Raw genomic sequence first — 19,602 nt, forward strand, 5'->3', positions numbered from 1 at the left:
ACATTTGGTGTTATATTAGTTTCAGGTGTACAATATAGCCATTCAACACTTTCATACACCGCCCTGAATGGCACATAAATCTATAGCCAGACATATATTTATACCTTAGTATGAGCTGTTTAGTATATCAGCTATTTTGATAATCCGGTACGATCGCACGCAATACAGTGAGGGGTAAGGAGGCAGCAAGTGTAAAGGTCTTTATCACAGGACAAGTTTAATTCGTGTGTGACCACAGAGTGTCTATGTCAATGGGGTGAAGGCAGAAGGCCAAAGGCGTGATATTCCAAAATAGTGGAGGCTCAACAAAAATTTTCCCACGTCGTAATTTTCAGGAAGTTCTACTCTTTCTGAAAAATTTTTTAACGTTTATTTATTTTTGAGAGAGAGAGAGAGTGGGGGAGGGGCAGAGAGAAAGGGAGACATAGAATCCGAAGCAGGCTCCAGGCTCTGAGCTGTCAGCACAGAGCCTGACTCAGGGCTCAAACTCATGAGCCGCGAGATCATGACCTGAGATGAAGTCGGACACGTAACCAACTGAGCCACCCAGGCGCCCCTCTACTCTCTCCTACAGAGCGGGACGCCTGCCTTATAAAAGCAGTATATTTCTGAGAGATGAATCTTCTGAGACATTTTGATATAGTGTGGCTGGTATATGGTAAAGGCTCCATGATAATTACTAATCAAAAAATTCCTGGGGCACGCTGGCACCCCCACACAAAGTGAACGCCTGCAAACCCCTCCCCCGATAAGGATCCAGGGTCCCAGGTTATTCTTGGCCTTAAAGTGACTTTTCTGGTGACACTTTTGGAGTTAGGTTTGCGAAGGCATAGACTCAGCCTAGTGGAAAATCATGTCCTGAGAGCTGCCTGTAGTGACAGGGTGCAGGCCACCACAAACTCAGGCTTTCTCAGAGATTTCCCCTGTCTTTGAAGTCCTAACTTGGCTCCTGCTTGATAGACAGTAATGCAGAGACACCCGGATATCTCAGTAGGTTAAGCCTCTGACTTGGGCTCAGGTCATGATCTCGCAATTCATGAGTCTGAGCGCCACGTCGGGTTCTGTGCTGACAGCTCAGCCTGGAACCTGCTTTGGATTCTGTGTCTCCCTCTCTCACTGCCCCTCCCCTGCTCATGCTCTCTCTCTCTCTCAAAAATAAATAAACACTAAAAACAGTGTATCTTTAAAAAAGAGACAGAACGGTAATGGAGAGTATTACAGTCGAGGAGAGGGGCGCCGGGCTGGGACAAGCTCTCTCCAGCCTTCTTCAGCCAAGCCTCAGGAAGGGCTGAGGAGAAGAGGGAAGGGCAAACGACACAGTCCGGAGCTGGAGGTTAGATTCACAGAGCCCCAGAGCGGGAAACTGTGGCCCAGAAAACGTCATGGCCACGTTTGTTTGTTTCTCCCTCTGTGACGGAGACATGGCAAGCCTTTGCCGCCACCCAACTCTCCCCCCCCCCCCCCAACTAAATACTCAAGGCCTAACTGGAAACTCAAGACACTCCTTCTATAATCACATCTTCATGGCAACAATCTTGAAATGAACCTCAAGAAGTGATACTGGGGCCAGGGCCAGCAAACTGCACCCCACTGATAATCCAGGGTACTGGTCTCCAGTAAACCGGGTGTTCTAACCTTCATCATCCCTCCTAGGAATGTGCCAACTTCCTCCTAAGAAAATGACAATAATTTCAGATGATTCTTACTCAAAACCAGGATCATTCAGTTGTTAGACTAACACTCACTAGGCTCCTAGTCGCCCTCAGTCACTGATGAAGTCCTGAGGTAACGGCCCCTCCATGCTGTCCGGAAGCTTCTCCATGTATATTCTATGCTCCGTCCTCCTCCTCTTGGCTCTCAGATTTTTTTTACATTCATTCAACACAGGCTGCCTCTATTTCAGATTCTGTGGCCTCTATCGACATACAATTAATTTACATGGAGCGTGGCAAACAACTTAGGATCCAAGGGGAAGATCAGCCTGGCCCTTCCACACCCTGGTACTACTCGCCATGGAAACAGAACCCACGTCCAAAGCTAAAGGACTCCTCAGACAGGTGGACTCAAGTGGTAGGAGGCATTACACATGCAACACGAGGAGACACAGGTTCTAATCCTACCTCAGGTGTGAGATAGAATCTTACACTGAAGGTGTGAGAGTCAGGGTCACCCACTACCATGTGGGTGGGAAGCTTTTGAATCTCATTCACATGATTTTCATTTTTATAGAACATACCATAGGACTTTTCCCTTAGAAAGGCTCATTCGTCCTCTGGTTTGCCTCCAAATTATAGATCTAATCACCGTTCCCTCTTTTGAGGGGGAGAATGGTAACTCCACCCAAGGCAAGTTTAAATCAATTGAAGTGAGATCAGTTGGTAATGGTTTAGTATGAAAAAGCAAAGGACATTCACCACAATCCTGGGACAGTTCGAGACATAGCCCTGATGTCCCAGAACTTCACTCCACCACAATTAAGGCCCATGCCTTACTGTGTTTTTACAAATCTTTTTACCCCACTTAAAAGCATTCTCCTTTAAGGACAGAAAGTAGTTTATTCATCTGGGCATCTCTTCCACAGTTCCCGGCTTACCTACAGAAAAGTCACCAAAACTTTGTAAAATCAAATTAAAAATATCCTCAACAACGAACATAGTCTTACCAGTTAAAATATATTCTAATAGTTAATTTCTAAAGGACTCCCTTCCACATAGCCCTGCTTCTACACACACACATATACACAACAAGTTGATTTCAGAAAAGTCAGAGGCAATCACAGCATCCCTGCCGTCCGAGTGTAGACTTTCTAAAGATAAGGAACAAACATTTTCTATGCTTCGTATTTGGTATGGTACCTGCTTTATAGAACTATTCATTAAGTCAACAAATATTTATTTAGTGCCTTTGTGGGGCTGGGAGATAGTCATCTCCACTCAAATGGAATCTGCAGTCTCATGTGCAGGGGTGGGGTGGGGAGTGGGAAAGAGATAATAAAGAAGGAAATTGCACATACTATATAGAGTCTTAATAAAAGATGAGGGGTGCCTGGGCGGCTCAGTGGATTAAGCATCTGACTTTGGCTTGGGTCATGATTTCACCATTCGTGAGTTCAAGCCCCACATTGGGCTGTGTGCCGTAAGCACAGAGCCTGCTTTAGATACCCTGTCCCCCTTCTTTCTCTCTGCCCCTTCCCCACTCGCCCATGCGCTTGCTTTCTCTCTCTCTCTTGCTCTCTGAAAAATAAACGTTTTTTAAAAAAAAGATGATACATTGAGAACAGATGTGTGGAGAGTGCCATTTTATATTGGGGTTCAGAAAGGGCCTCCCAAAATCAGAATTTAAAAACGTGTGTGGTGTCCACATGTCCAGAAAGATCTAGCCACATGGGCCTCATAAGCAGGAGCATCTGGAGTCACAGAAATAGCTAATAGCCAACGCACCAAAGGAGGCACAGGCTTGGACTGTTGAGGCCCTAAAGGAAAGCCAGTGTGGCCAAAGTGTCACAAATGATGAGGAAAAGTCCAAGAGACCACGTCAAAGAAGTGAGCAGGAACCACATCATGGGAAGCCCCATGGGTCTTGAATCGTGTTTGGATGTTTGCAAAGCCAATAGAAGCCATTAGATGTTTTAGGGAGGAAAGTGACAGGATCTTGATTTATGTGTTTTTTTAATTTTTTTTTGTTTTGTTTTTTATTTATTTTTGAGAGGGTGCAAGCTGGGGAGGGGCAGAGAGAGAGAGGGCAGAGGATCCGAAGTGGGCTCTGTGCCGACAGCAGTGAGCTCGACGTGGGGCTTGAACTCACGAACCGCAAGATCATGACTGGAGTCAAAGTCAGATGCTCAACTGACTGAGCCATCCAGGTGCCCCACCTGGATGTTATGATCACCCCAATGGCTATGTGGGGAATGGCAGGTGGGTAAGAGAAGAAACTGAGAGACCCGTTAGTAGGCAATTGCAGTAATCCTCCGGAGAGACAGCTCTGCCTAGGGGAGCAGCCAAGCCGTGGTAACAACTGTGCAGACATTCCACGGGAAGTGCAGGGAAAGGCTTTCTGCACAGCGGAACAGCAGGAGCAGGAGCAGGAATGCATGGACGACGACTCCAAGTTCAGTGACCAGAGAGGTCAGGACACCTGAAAGAAGAAAAGAAAATGGTGTCAAAACAGAAAAATACCTACATATACTCACAAGGAACTAAAATATATGCCAGACAGAGAGGAGCCAACAGGAAAGTAAAAAATGAAAAGCATTTGTAAAAAATAACATAAACAGAGCTGAGCGATCTAGAAAAATACTAGAGTAAGTGCAGACCCCCCCCCCCCACACACACACCCTTGGACTGGCAGATTCAACTAAGCAAAGATGTCAGTTCTCCCCCAAGTTATGCTATAAATGTAACGTAATCCCAATCAAATTCCAAATGGTGTTTTTGGATGGGTAACTTGGCAAAAATGTTCTCAACTTCGTGTGAAAGAGTATGTGTGTGAGAATATTGAAGATGCACACACCCACGGCTCAATGTGTTACAAACCCTGGCAGGTGTTCACAGGGACATGAGGGGCCCAGAGACTACACCACCCCCTTCCCTTCCGGCTCAAGTTGTCAGCTCAAGGCCAACTGCCCTCTCGCACTTAACCCTGCTGAAGTATTTTTCAAACTTTTTTGACCATGACCCACGTAAAGAAAAATGATTTCTATGAGGACGCAGATTTATTATTGGAACAAAAATTTCATAAATAATGCAACCCTTACATGTGACTCACATTTAGATTTTTTTATTCGATTTTTTTCTGGGCAACTCTCTTGGATTAAGAAATAATATGCAATCAGAGCCCTCTTGATTGATTTCACGGTTCCCTAATGTGTCAGAACCCACAGTTTTAAAAAACTCTGCCCTTGAGGCGTCAGCTCTGCTGCCTGGTCCCATAAGGTGATCCCATTACCAAGCCCGTCTCATTGGCCAGACAGCCACCCCTTTAGCCAAAGGTCTCACTTGCTTTGCTTAAATAAGGGGATCCAGAAAGGGCTTCCTGTAGACCGAGAACTGAGAGAACAAGTAAATCTTCATGGACTGCAAAGACAGGAAAGGGAAGTGGAATGTTCAGTTTGTTTGTTTGGTTGTTTGATATAATGATGATTATAATTAAATAAAGCTCTCAGCCGCTCCTAGCAGGAGACCTCCGTTCCCATCTCTGCATGTTAGCTTTTCTTGTCCATTTGGTAGCCCATTCAGGTCTTCTAGTCCATCAGGCCAGTTTTGTTTTTTATTTTTTTTTATTTTTTTTTTCAACGTTTATTTATTTTTGGGACAGAGAGAGACAGAGCATGAACGGGGGAGGGGCAGAGAGAGAGGAAGACACAGAATCGGAAACAGGCTCCAGGCTCTGAGCCATCAGCCCAGAGCCCGACGCGGGGCTCGAACTCACGGACCGCGAGATCGTGACCTGGCTGAAGTCGGACGCTTAACCGACTGCGCCACCCAGGCGCCCCTGTTTTGTTTTTTAAATAAAAGGATTTAAGAACATATTCAACGTCATTGCATGGAAGACAGTAACCTTCTAACGCAAGATGTTTGTTTTTAAATGCACAGAGCTAAAGTACCTTCTAAAAAAAAAATCCAAGCTACAGCTCTGTTCTCTCTCTATAAAAATTTAAAATCACATTGATTACCCATCTGGCATATCTCCTAATTATGCACCTCTTAGTGGACTAATACTCCCTTCAGAAGCAAAACAGTAAATATACAAAGGGAAACATGATTAATAATTTCTTTTTGTTCTGTTTTTCAGGACAAGTCCCGGCTCATGCTCTCCACTGAAAATGTTTCATAACTACACCCCCAAACAGATACGATCACCTGTCCCCTGATGATCCATTTAGCAGGAAGGGAGAGACATGGGAGCAAAATTCACTGTTTAGCAGAAAGGCATTGAGAAAGCAGGTACCCTATACGGGTTTTTATCTTTAGTGTGTGTGTGTGTGTGTGTGTGTGTGTGTGTGTGTGTTCTGAAACATGTTTTACTGACATTTCCTTCTATTTTATCATATTCCAGTAAGTTCAGTTGTGCTGCAACAAAGCAGTTTCCTGGATAATCAAGCGAATGTATTTGGTTGAGCAGCCATGCTGCTTACACTTGAAACAAACTCTACAATTTTTAAGACGCTGCAGCATCGTATTAGGCTCATTGTTCCAGAATATCTGTCATCCTACCAGACAAATCAGGTACATTCAGTCAAAATTGCATGGAGTGCCCTATGAATTGCCAGTAGTTTATCTTCAATGCTTTTCTGTCATTTTCTTTACCCCTTTTCCCCCTTCTAGCACCCTTTCTCCATCAGCAACCTACCAGGACCTAAACTCCCTTGCTCCCCTCAAAAGGGAAGTCACTAGTTTTGTAGTATAAGTTCATCTTATATGCAATTTCTATAACAAAAACTTTAAAATGTCGTGTTTTCCTTCATGAGCTACATAAAGAGAAGAGCCAGGCTGTGGCTTACACTGTTATCTATTCCATAGCCACACCTGGATTCTTCCTTGACAATAGAATCCCAGTATTCTTTGGGGTGGCAATAGGGCTAACTGAATATTTCTTTTCCCAGAATCCTTTGCACCTTACAGTGGCCATGTGGCATATTTCAGGCCAGAAATGCTTAAGCAGATGTCTGCTGAAGTTTTCAGGAAAGTCTTTAATGCTCTTTATTTATTAAAAAAAAAATATTTCATTTCTTTATTTTTTTAATTTAAATTCATGTTAGTTAACATATAATATAGTATTGGTTTCAGGAATAGAATTTAGTGATTCATCACTTACATATGACACACAGTGCTCATCCCAGCAAGTGCCCCCCCTTAATGCCCATCACCCATTTAGCCCATTCCCCCCCCCCAACTCCTCCAGCCACCCTCAGTTTGTTCTCTGTATTTACAAGTCTCTTGTGGTTTGCCTCCCTCTCTGTTTCTATCTCATTTTATTTTTCCTTCCCTTCCCCTATGTTCATCTATCTGTTTTGTTTCTTAAATTCTACATGAGTGAAATCACATATGTGTCTTTCTCTGATTAACTTACTTCACTTAACATAATACAGTCTAGTTTCATCCAAGTTGCTGCAAATGGCAAGATTTCATGCTTTTTGATCTCCAACTAATATTCCATTGTGTATATAACCACATCTTCTTTATCCATTCATCCGTCGATGGACATTTGGGTGCTTTCCATAATTTGGCTATTGTTGATAGTGCTGCTATAAACATGGGGTGCATGTGCTTCTTTGAACCAGCATTTTGGTAATCTTTGGATAAATACCTAGTAGTGCAATTGCTGGGTAACAGGGAAGTTCTAGTTTTGACTTTTGGAGGAAACTCCATACTGCTTTCCAAAACAGCTGCACCAGTTTGCATTCCTATGTGTTCTTGCTTTTAAGGAACACTGGCTGGCAGTGACCTTCTGTCTTCCTCCCCTGAGCAAAAACGTGATGACTGGAGCTGAAGCAACCTCCTTTTCTTTAGATCACAAGGGAAAGAAAGAATGAAAGAAAGAAGGGAGGGAGAGAAGGAGGGAGGGAAGGAAGGAAGGAAGGAAGGAAGGAAGGAAGGAAGGAAGGAAAGGAGGGAAGGAGGGAAGGAAAAAAAGGAAAGAAAGAAAGAAAGAGAAAAAAGGAGAAAGGAAAAAAAAAAAAAAGAAAAGAAAAGAAAAGAAAAGAAAACAAAGAAACTCTCAGAGACATTTGCCCCGAAATCTCTGATCCCCTGAACCAACACTGGCAGCTCACTCCTCTCAGACTTTTATTTTTATCAGAAAAATGAAACCTTATGTGTTTAAGACGTTGGTTAGTCAGGCATTTTGTGGCTTGTGTCCTAAATGAGATGCATGAAGGATTTCCTGGGAAGTTCCACAGCCCCAAGACTCCGAGTTGCCTCCGGGACTAATGTGGAGGATAAGGCAAAGGCTAAGCCAGCAAGAGGAGCCCCCAGCCCTTCCTGGCCCCTGATTCCTCCAGACTATCTCACCTTTTATCTTGTACATTGACTTTATAATTCAGAATTCATTTAAGAAAAATAAATTGGTCTAAGATGCTGTTTCAAACCACTGGGTTAGGTATTTTTTCCACCAGATTTGTTGGCTTTATTATGGAAAAAGGCCCAGAGAAATGAATCATTACTAAGGGAATTTTAGCAATAGGGTGTTGATAAGAGGAAAAATTATCCGGATCCCCTCTGACTACATCACTGCCTGTCTCCCCCAACTTAGCCGGTTCTGAGTACCAACCTAATATCTATTTTTTTTTCCAGTTAGGTTGTTGGTTGTCCCACCACCAGATGCAAAGAGGGCCCACACGATCCTATATCTTCACTAAATTCCAAGGATCAAGACCCGTGTAGAAGGTAAATATAGAGACACAAGGAATGTTTCAAAATTAATAACTGGTACTTCATAAGAGAAGAACCTGTGTAGAGGTGGGGAGGCCCATGTTTGCTTTTGTGTCCCTCTTGTCTGGAGGCTCGGGCCTTGGGGGAAGACTGAATCGGTGGGGAATCTTGAGACCAATATTCGATGAGTTTCCTTCTGTACAGGAAGGACTTGGTGCCTCCTGTATGTAATGTTGGTGTCCTGAAATGTTTTGCAAAGCCTGAATGTTGGAGATCAGACTCACATTTTTTTTTTTTTCAACGTTTATTTATTTTTGGGACAGAGAGAGACAGAGCATGAACGGGGGAGGGGCAGAGAGAGAGGGAGACACAGAATCGGAAACAGGCTCCAGGTTCCGAGCCATCAGCCCAGAGCCTGACGCGGGGCTCGAACTCACGGACCGCGAGATCGTGACCTGGCTGAAGTCGGACGCTTAACCGACTGCGCCACCCAGGCGCCCCCAGACTCACATTTTAAGTTCACAAGTGCACACAGAGAATTGTTTGAGAATGAAATAATGCCCGTCCACTTCTCCTTACCTCTCATATGCAACCCCTCCCCCACCTCAGCACCCCATCCTTCCCGCCAGGTCAAAATTCTTTTGCTCGCCCAGCTTCTGCTCTCCTCATTCATTTAGCATCGCAGACTGTGGGCTTTAGAACTGGAGAAGCTTGGGTCTCATCCCAGGTCAGCCACTCACTGCCTGGGTGACCTTGGGTTAGTCTCTTAATTTCTATGTGCTTCAGTTTCCTCGTGCCTAATGGGGGTATAAGGATAGAATTTACCTGGTACTCTCTGGTCAGCAAGCTGGCCTAGAGAGAGCTGGAAGCCTGTGGGAGAGGTCACCATGACCACACCTCCAGGAATCTACCTACAAAGACATGACCGCCAACACCAGCCCCTTGTAGCCACACTAGCCACAACGCTGAGGTTGGACAACATCGGGCTTGTTACAAGCCACAAATAATTTAAAACACACAAAGCACCTAGAACAGTTCTGGGAACATAGTGAGGGCTAAATGAGTGTTAGCTATGGTTGTTATTGTTGTTATTTATCTGTTACCAAGTTTCATCTCCCCTTTGGTAAGTGGGGATAACAATGTTCCATGTAATTAGCCCTTAGTCAGCGAACGATCAATTGACATGATAACTTTTGTTGACAGCTCCTGCAATTTCCTTCACTGGAAAGGCCCCTCTCCCAGGCTCCACCTGGTCAGAGCTTCTCAGCACCTTAGATCCTGCATGATTCAAGCTTCTTTTTGAATTCTTCAGCTTCGGGGGTTCACCCTGCCTTCTCCTATTACAGATAGCCGCAGCTACTAATATTGGTGACTTACAACTTAGTACCGAACCATAGGTTGTATTTTCTTGTCCTTTGTACCTTCAACTTCCTCTTAAACCTTTAGATTTCCTGGGGCACCTGGGCGGCTCAGTTGGCTGGGCATCCGACTTCGGCTCAGGTCATGATCTCTCGGTTCGTGAGTTCGAGCCCTGCATCTGGCTCTGTGCTGACAGCTCAGAGCCTGGAGCCTGCTTCAGATTCTGCGTCTCCCTCTCTCTCTGCCCCTCCCCTGCTCATGCTCTGTCTCTCTCTCTGTCTCAAAAATAAACAAAACATTAAAAAAACACATTTAAAACTTTAGATTTCCTACATACAAGGGTTCATTTATCCACACTTTTAATACACTTTAGAGTATTGACCAGCGCTGGGCACACGGAAGTGCTTCGTAAATATTTGTTGATTGCTCTATTCACATTTACTCTAAATTCACATTTTTAAATGCATGCATGAGATTTCTTTCAAAGCAAGTTACATCTGTAGTACAGCAAAGTACCAGAAAAAGCATCCACATGATCTCATCTAAACTAGAATTGGACATAAACCCAGTATCAGGGGAAACTTGCAAAGGATTTCATCCCTGTGTAATGCTGAAGGGAAACAGAGTTTATATGCCCTGAAACAGGAAGAAAAAAAAAAAAAGGAGGCAGCATCTTCTTGATCTTATTTCGTCAATCGAAATTCCGCCTTCCCCTAGGCCTTACCCTGGCCAAATTCAAGAAACAGATGTTTGCATAAAAAAAATCTCCCCGGAGTCAGCGTGGCTGTTTATCCAATTTTCACCCTGCCATGCAGACGTAGGTTATGTCCAACAGAGTCCAAACAACAAGTTGGAATGTACGAAGCTCAGGCTGTGGAAGGGTTCAAGGAGAGGTGAGATGATCCCACATCAGGGATGCTGAGAGAAGAGCTCACCGTGAAGAGAAGTGGGGCAAGAGAACTTCATTTCCCACTAAGAGAAAAAAACTTCCTTTCTCAGCTCAGGATCCATAGTCCTCTGAGCCCTACCATTTTCTAAGGGAAGATACCCTCTGGGCTGTCCGTCTCTGCTTCTATCACCCTTCTGTGAGTGCCCCCCCAACACAAAAACTAATGTTTACATTTTTCTGAACTTTCTAGGTCTGCAAAGCTGTTCCATATTGATGAACTGAGTGTGTGCCTCTTTCTTTTTGACTCCCCTGTTGAGTTCATATATTTTGGTTGTCACATGAGCTGTGAGTAATTGCATCAGTGCAGATGACGGCTCTGTCGTAGCGATCTACAAATCTGTTAACTTTTGTCTATTTCAACGTCTTTCCCCAACATTACCTTAATAAGTTGTATGTAAAACATGAAGACCAGGGGAGATGCTTCTTAATGCAATTTACAACATCTCAGAGGTGAGAATTGAAAGCCCAGCTCTGACTGCAACATCTGCTCTGAACAAGGGCATCGAGGGACCTGCCATCAGATTTTTTTGTCTTAAGGATGATCACCGTGTATGTTCACAAATAAAAATGTGAAGCGTTCTGACAGCCAAGCAAACCGTGAAGAATTAAACTTCCCAAACAGGAAAACACACTGGAACATCCTTTCTGCAATTCATTTGAGAAAACTCCTTCATTCAGAGCCTCGTCATTTCCTGCCCCTGACTGTCTGCCCAACCCCTGTCAGTTACCCCCACAGACATGTTTCCGTGAGAGGGCAAGGTTCCATTTGGAGGGGGAATGGCCCAACTTTGAAGGCATCAGTTTCTTAATGGTAAAATCAGACTTTTCCAGTAAAGAGGTCTGAGGCAGTGTGTTCAGTGGCAGTAAAAGGAAGTTTATAAAATCACCAGCACCTCCTGAGGCAAAAGTTTCTGATGACTCACCAATACCTTCCCAAAAAGTCCCTTGGAATGTCAGTCCCTCACTTCTCTGACCTCAGTCTACCCTTCTTACCACAATCCCTGCTGCACTTTAGTGCACTCCAGACAACCTGGACCAGCCCGTCTTCCCTAAACATCTCCATCCCTTGCCCTTCGACTACTTGTCTTATGTATCTTATCACTGGCAAAAGTCCTACTTCCCTTCAGCACCTAATGCAAGGGCTCCTGCTTCGGGAGTTTCTCCTGATCACCTTGCTGTATGTGACCACTCCATCCCTCACAGTCCTGTAGACCCTTGCTTTTAGCATTTATCACATTCTGCCTCAAGACATCTGTACATTTGTCCAATACACCCTGCAACGTTGCAGTCTCCAGGAGACTGCCCAATTAAGAAATATCTTGAGTACAAAACAGAGTGCCTCGTTGTGATGGACTGAATTGGGTCCCCTCTCCCACAAATTCATGTATTAAAGCCCTACCCCCCAACGTAACTGTATTTGAAGAGCGCGCCTTCAGGAGGTAATTAAGGTTAAATGGGGCCTTCAGGAGGTAATTAAGGTTAAACGAGATTGTGAGGCTGGAGTCTTTCTCTCCACATTCATGCACCGAAGAAAGGCCATGTGAGGGCACAGCAAAAAAAGGTGATTATCTGTAAGTCAGGAAGAGAGCCCTCAAAAGACATTGAACTCTACTGGACCTTGACCTTGGACTTCCCGATCTCCAGAAAATAAATTTCTGTTGTTTAAGCCACATTGTTTATGGCGTTTTGTTTTGTTTTGTTACAGCAGCTGAGCTGAGTAAGACACTTGTACGTGATGAACCGTCAATGAACACTGATTGTGTACATCGACTTCAAGAATAGAGGGGACCAGGAAGATGGAAAGGGTGATATCTGAGGGGATTCATCCCTCCCCATGTGTGTGCTCCTCTCACTGGCTAACGAGTAGTGTGAGATACCTGTGGCAAGTGGGTACAAGCTGAAGGTTGTCTTAGGTACTTTGGATTTAATTTTGTCTTTTAAAGCATTCACATGGTTCAAAACTTAATATCAAAAGTATTTGTTACAAAGTCAGCGTGAGAACTGCTGTTTGATATTTCCAAAGCCAAGTCTTGCTGGAGTGATTCAGGCGATTCCAATAACAGCCACTCAACACTTCCACAGTTATCATACACGAAAAAACCCCACGTATAATTAACAAAGTCTCAGGGAATTAATCCAACCGGATTGACCAGTAGCACAAATAATGTATATATTTATCAAATAGGTCATCTGGTATCTTAGAGGCAAAACTCACAAAGTGATTGGCTCGTTAATCCCTTTGTTGCCTCAAGAAAACCCAGTTCTCTTTTGAGAGGCCAAGAGCATGTTCTGTGCTATAAACTTACTACTGGTTTTACATGATGTATTGAATGAGTCAGGGTTCTCCAGAGAAACAGAACCAATAGAATAGAGATGATGATAGAAGATAGATAGATAGATAGATGATTGATACATAGGTCGATAGGTAGATATTATTTTAAGGAATTAGCTCGCAGGATTGTGGGGCTTGGCAAGTCTCTAGACAGGCTGTCAAGTGGGAAATTCGGGAAGAAGTTGGTAGTGTAGTCTCGAGTCCAAAATCCGCAGGCGAGAAACTCAGGCAAGATTTCCACATTGCATTACTGAGGCAGAGTTTCTTTTTCTTTGGGAAACTTCAGTCTTCGCCTTAAAGCTTTCAACCAATTGGCAGAGGCCCACCCACATTACTGAGGGTAATCTGCTTTACTCAAAGTGCACTGATCTAAATGTTAATCACATCTAAAAAACATCTTCAGAGCAACATTTAGACTAGCCCGGTCTGTTTGTTTAGTTCAACGAGACAACTAGATACCATAACCTAGCCAATTTGACACATAAAATTAACTATGACAAATGGAGACAAAGCTCCCAGTGAAGGTTTTTAGCTAAGAGAGATTTTTAGCAGGGGGTAATATTGTTTCCCAACAGTCCTTAGAAATCCCTTCATCCTGGCTAAGTTTCTGAAAACACGTAAGCCAAAAAAACCTACGGCATCCCAAAATTAAACCAGTGGAAGGTTCTGGAAGTTCCTTCAGTGCAAAATAGTAGAACCTAGCCCCAAAGTGTTTTTGCTTCTGTGGAAAACATCTCAGGGCCTGTCCCAGTGAATCCTAGGAAAGTGCTGGCCAACCCAGTTTTCAAAGAAAAACTCCTGATCAATCCCATTTGAAATAAAGTCTAACAACTTGGCCAAACAATTCTTAGATACTATAGCGAAAAGTTCATGAGAGAATACAGTTGATCACAGAATAAAACTTAATGAACGGATGTATCGCTCAGTAAGAGAAAGGTCTCTCCTCTCCTCTTCTCTCTCCCTCTTACTTTTAAGTATTATTTTTATGGCTTCTTCACGGGAGAAAAAGACTCTTTAAAACTATAACCGAATGCCAGGCAGAAAACAGACTAGTCTCTTAAACTAATGGCTGTTGTTGAGGGCTCCTTTAGCAATATCCAACTAGAGAAAAAGCAAAAAAAAAAAAAAAAAAAAAAAAAGAACTTCGCAATAAACGACCTTCACAGACGAAGACTATTCATGTTAATTAGTAGCTCTTTTCAAATATGATTCATATATGCATTAGGCCATGCCATGCTGAACAATGCATGCATTGTAGTAAACATCAAGATAAGTCTCAAGTACGGTTATCAAAATTTTAGAAAACTCTACTAGGGATTTTTTCAGACGATTGTGACTTACTGCTCCTAGTGCATTGCACAATGGTATATTTCCTAATGGCTTTTAGCTTTTCCCACTGCCAACTTTTATATTTAAAATCCATACAATTATGGACAATTTGTGAACATTATGAGGCTTTTCTTTTTTTGCACTGATTCTTACGGATTCGAGCCAGCTTTTATCCTTAGAAAATCAAATGCATTTGCTTACAACACTAGATTCATTCTCACATATTCCACTTTATTCTTATTATTAGTATTCCTTATTATGCATATTTAATTTAAGAATGCATTTTCTCCATTAAAAAATTAGAATATGCTGAAAGAAGTATTAGAAGGTGATTATTTGCTTTAGTTTGCTTTTGTTAACTGTGTAAGCCCTGATACAGTCCTCTCAAAGTTACAAGCAAGAGACAAAAACACTAAAGAGCAAAAGGAAATTTAAATAAAAATCTGCTTAAATATCACAGACCTTATTTATGTAATGATGGGCTGTAAGGTGTCAAAACCACATTAAGAGAATGGCTACAAAACCTTTCAACATCACATGAGTGGAAGCTCTAAATTTGCTAGTCTTTAAGCAAACACAGCACTAAGTATGGCTCTTTAGAGACCAGTTCAGGGAGACGTAGCTCGAAAAAAGCAAGGAGTTTGAAGTCGGTGTGCACCTTACCCACCTCCATACATGGCGCCTCACTCCCTCACCCCACTCTCCCTAGTGAAACAGGAAAATTAAGGGGCCAAGCCTCAGCGTTGGCCCTTAGAGTACACTCCTTTCACAAAACAGCTGGGAGTTTAGGGTCGGAAAGCAAAAGGGAGCCAGGTCAAGTGGCCTTCTTAATTTTGTGAGCATCGATCGGAGGCCATCAGCCGAGCGCTTTGGCCGCTTTTTCTGTGTGTTGCCAAACAGGTATGAATCTGCCCCGACTCCAAAGTGATTGATTTCACTGGCTGTTTTAAAATTGTGAGGACAAACCAAAAAGAAGGTCCGTCTCTCTGTGATTGATGGGAGTGGCCTATCCTTCTCACTACCTCCCCATCCCCTCCCCCCCGAACACACCCGTGTAACTGGGGTTACAGAATAGGGGTCCTCTATCAACCACACTGAGTACAGCAGGGAAGGGCAAAGACCGCGTTTCTCAGTCTCCTGCTTTTACCGTTTTTAAGGGTTATCATTGCCTCTTGGCTTGAGACCTTGAAATTCATAAACACCAGTTGACTTTGTCTTACTACGAAATCCAAATAAATTAATACTACCTAACATATTTTGGCACCTTTTAAGCATCTAGTGACAGAAGGACATCATGTTAACTACTTTTGCTACAGTACCTAATTATAATATACCTCTAAGAATTTCAGGCCACATCACAGGGATAAAAGTCCTTATGCGCCCACTTACTAGCTCTGTGAATAGGCACATATTACTTAATCTCTCTAGGCCTCAGTTTTCTCATCTGACAAATAGGAACAATGATAAACCCTACTTCAGGAAGTTGTTGTGAGTTTTCAATGGAATGCATGTAAAACCCTCAGAATAGGGCTTTCCAAGGTCAATTCCTCATTGTGTATCCTGGATCCGATGCCTCTAGAGGCCCCTGGGTTATTTCTCTCTGCTTCATAACCCTTAGTATTTTAGAATTTCCAATCTCATTCTTAACTTTAAAAAAAGAAAGAAAAAAGGATGGAACACAGCCATGCCCTCCCAACTAACTAACTATGCCTCTACTTAATAGCTTCACTGCCCCTTTAGGGAATGAAAATAGAATATTCTAGGGGCACTGGGGTGGCTCAGCTGGTTAAGCATCTGACTCTGTTTTGGCTCAGGTCTCCATCTCACAGTTTTGTGAGTTCAAGCCTCTTCCAGCACAGAGACTGCTTGGGATTATCTCTCTCCCTCTCTCTCCCTGCCTCTCCCCCACTCCCACTGTCTCTGTCTCTGTGAAAATAAATAAATACGCTTTAAAAAAAAGAGAATATTTTAGTCAAGGCCAATAAATGCCTTGAAAATAAAGATATACACAGACCTCAATTAATTAATTTGCTAATTATTCTCTCCTCAAACCAATATTTTTTATTTTTTATTTTTTTTGGTTCTTCCACAACTATGATCAAACACAAAATAGTAAGGGTGCTCTTTTTTTTTTTTTTTTTTTTTTTTTTTTTGCTATCTTGGCAATTAAGGTTAATCAAGTGCACAATTAATCACAGAGAGATCGGAGACTCCTATTTGGAAAGTATCGTTCAGCAATGCCATACATAAATTTTCTACCTAGTTTTAAAAGACTAGAAGTAAAGGTGGGGTGGGAGGGGAACCTTTATACAGCCTCAATAACGATGCAGTGATGTGTATCAGAGACATAAGTTGAAATTCTGAAGCCCCAAATTAAAACATCAGAAGCCTACCCCATTTATAACCTGTTAATTGCCTTCTTTATAGAGCTCCAAAGATCCAAATGTTTGTTTTCGTTGGGTGTTAGTTTTAACAATATGTTTTGGGATGGATGGCTCACCACCAAACACTGTGTTGGTGTATCATGCTCCAGCAGTGAGAGGAGCCTGTAAATTTGTACCTCTTTACCCTCAGCGAGGGCTAGGTCAGACTGATGGCGGCATTATTATGTCATGCATTCTAACAGTCGGCCTCTGGAAGAAAGTCATGTCTGCTGCAGCACAATTATCTAAGACTGATGATACAGACCAAAGTCATTAGAATAAAATTTATTTGGCATATAGATCTTCTTGGCCACTGTTCCAACTTCACAGTCTACTTAGTAGGCACAAAGGATTCTCCTTAGCAAGACTACATTCTCACCTTGCCAGTAAAAAGCAAAGGCTCTTTAATAGACATATTACACACAAAACAGTATAATCCTTTAGTAAGGGAAGATGGGGGATGTTGTTTGCTGGAGACAGATCCCCATCATGAGTATCATGCCTCGTCGGTGATGCTTAAGAAGATCTGCCAATTATCATGGCATAAGCACCTCCATTTTCTAATTTCTCCACAGTGAAAGTCTAGACATTTGCCAAATGTTTATGAGATTTGGATGAGCAATTGAGGAGGGGATGATAATCAATGGTCAGCAGCACATTGTCCTTTAGGCACATCCTAGAAGATAAGGTCTGAAAACCCACTGAGAGCACAGAGAGGGCTCCTCTTGGTCTAGAATTTTCTGCTCATTCCTTGACCTCCCTTGTTTCAACGGATTCCTTTAGATATCCCTTGTTGACTTCTATAGTACACCCCATTCTTCTTTCTCAACCACCCGCCCATCCAGGACCCTCTCTCAGAACATGTGACTTCATCTTGTGGGAAATTTGAGGTCATGAGACATGGCTGCTTCAGACTCACATGTGTCCACCTCAGATTCCCAGGGCTCTACCTTACTGTAAGTCACATGCCTCCATCTGGATTCTGGATATCATTATTCTGGAATTTTCTCACCACCAAAAATCTGCGGGCATTTTGGAATGTTCAGTCTCTTCTTCTTCAGTTCCACCCCCATCTCTGTCATGTTTGCTCTCCCTCGCACCCCACCACCTTTCTCTCTCTGTCTCTCTCTCTGTCTCTCTCTCTCTCTCTCTCTCTCACACACACACACACGCACACACCCTACAGAGAAGCAATTATAGTTGTGTCCCTAAGTAGGAGAAAAGACAATAAGCAAAGGAGTAACCAATATCGGGCAGATTTCATCCAGTAAGGGACACAGGAAGAAAATTTTTTGTCATTAATTTTCTTTATATGTAAAATATATTAACTACATCCATTTAACGTGTACAATTTAATGAGTTTTGACAAATGTATGTATCCATGAAACTGCCACCACTATCAAGATATAGAACATTTTTATAATCCCGTCAAGTTACCTTGTGTCCCTTAACTCTCCATCCCTTCCTCTACTCCTGGCCACAGGCAGCCACTGACGTTTCTTGCCACTTTAGATTAGGATGCATTCTTCGGCATGTTATAGAGATATCGTCACACGGTATGTGGTCCTTTGTAACTGGCTTCTTTCACTTCGTAAAATCACTTTGAGATTCATCCATATCAGTGTGCATACGAGCAATTCACTTTTTTAATTGCTGAGTGATATTCAATTGTATAAATGTGCCATGATTTGCTCATTTATTCACCTGTTGGTGGACATGGAATATTTCCAGTTTGAGGCTATTTCAAATAAATGGCCATGAGCATTGTGCACAATATTTTATGTGGGTGTATATTTTTATTTCTTTGGGGGTAAATACCTAGGAATAGGACAGCTGGTGGTAGGGTAGGAATATGTTTAACTTTTTAAGAAACTAACCGTTTCCAAAGTGGTGGCACCATGTTACATCCCCCACGGCAATACATGAAAATTCTGGTTGTTGCACATCCTCGACAACATTTACTATTATTAGTCACTTACATTTAAGCTATGCGGTGATGTGTCCATGTGGTTTTATTTTATTTTTCTGAGTTTATGTATTTATTTTGAGAGAGGCAGAGACAGCACGAGCAGGGGAGGGGCAGAGAGAGAGAGAGAGAGAGAGAGGGAGAGAGAGAATCCCAAGCAGGCTCCACACTGCCAGCACAGAGCCCGATACGGGGCACAAACCCTTGAACCATGAGATCGTGACCTGAGCCGCAACCAAGAGTAGGAAACTCAACCACCTAAGCCTTCACCCTGAGACCCCCCGTTGTGGTTTTAATTTGTACTCCCTTGGTAACTAATGGTTTGGACCATCTTCTTATGTGCTCATTGGCCATTTGCAGATCTTCTTTCGTAAAGCGTGTGTTCAAATCTTTTGTCTATTTTCAAAATCAGGTTTTCTTCTTATTGAGCTCTAAGCATTCTTCATATAACCTAGGTACACTTTCTGTGTTAAATACATGTATTGATAACATCTTTCATCTGGCTTGCTTTTTCATTTCTTAATAGTGACTTCTCAAAGCAAAACGGTAAATTGTGATGAAGTCCAATTGTCACTTTTTTTTTTTCTTTATGGTTTGAGATTTTTATGTCCTAAGGAATCTTTGCCTGCCTCCAGGTCCCAAAGATTTGATTTTATGTCTTATTCTAGAATTTTCATGGTTTCGTGTTTTACATTTAGGCCCATGGTCCAAAATCATTTAAAAATAATCTCTTAGGCTTCTGAGAGCACAAATTATTCTAGGAAAAAACCCAGAGTGACTCACCATTAATTTTTTAATGTTCCTGCCTCCAGTTCTTGAGTTTAGCTTCGTTTTGCCGGGGAGAAGATGTAAAAAGAGAGAAAAAGAGGTACACA

The 19,602-nt window shown here is 42.6% G+C and overlaps 1 long non-coding RNA gene across 2 annotated transcripts in view; it reads right to left on the bottom strand.

Annotated features, from left to right (window-relative positions):
* Nucleotides 1-3,771: 3,771 nt before the first annotated feature.
* Nucleotides 3,772-19,602, bottom strand: part of LOC121011779 (uncharacterized) — a 114,032-nt gene continuing 98,201 nt past the window's right edge. For both annotated transcript variants that reach the window (XR_005781757.1, XR_005781758.1), the window contains one exon: nt 3,772-4,134. This is a non-coding gene — a long non-coding RNA (uncharacterized LOC121011779). The remainder of the gene's footprint in view (nt 4,135-19,602) is intronic.

This window comes from Herpailurus yagouaroundi, unplaced genomic scaffold (genome assembly GCF_014898765.1).
Source record: "Herpailurus yagouaroundi ecotype Mexico unplaced genomic scaffold, PumYag 195, whole genome shotgun sequence".
In the NCBI taxonomy this organism is placed as follows: domain Eukaryota; kingdom Metazoa; phylum Chordata; class Mammalia; order Carnivora; family Felidae; genus Herpailurus; species Herpailurus yagouaroundi.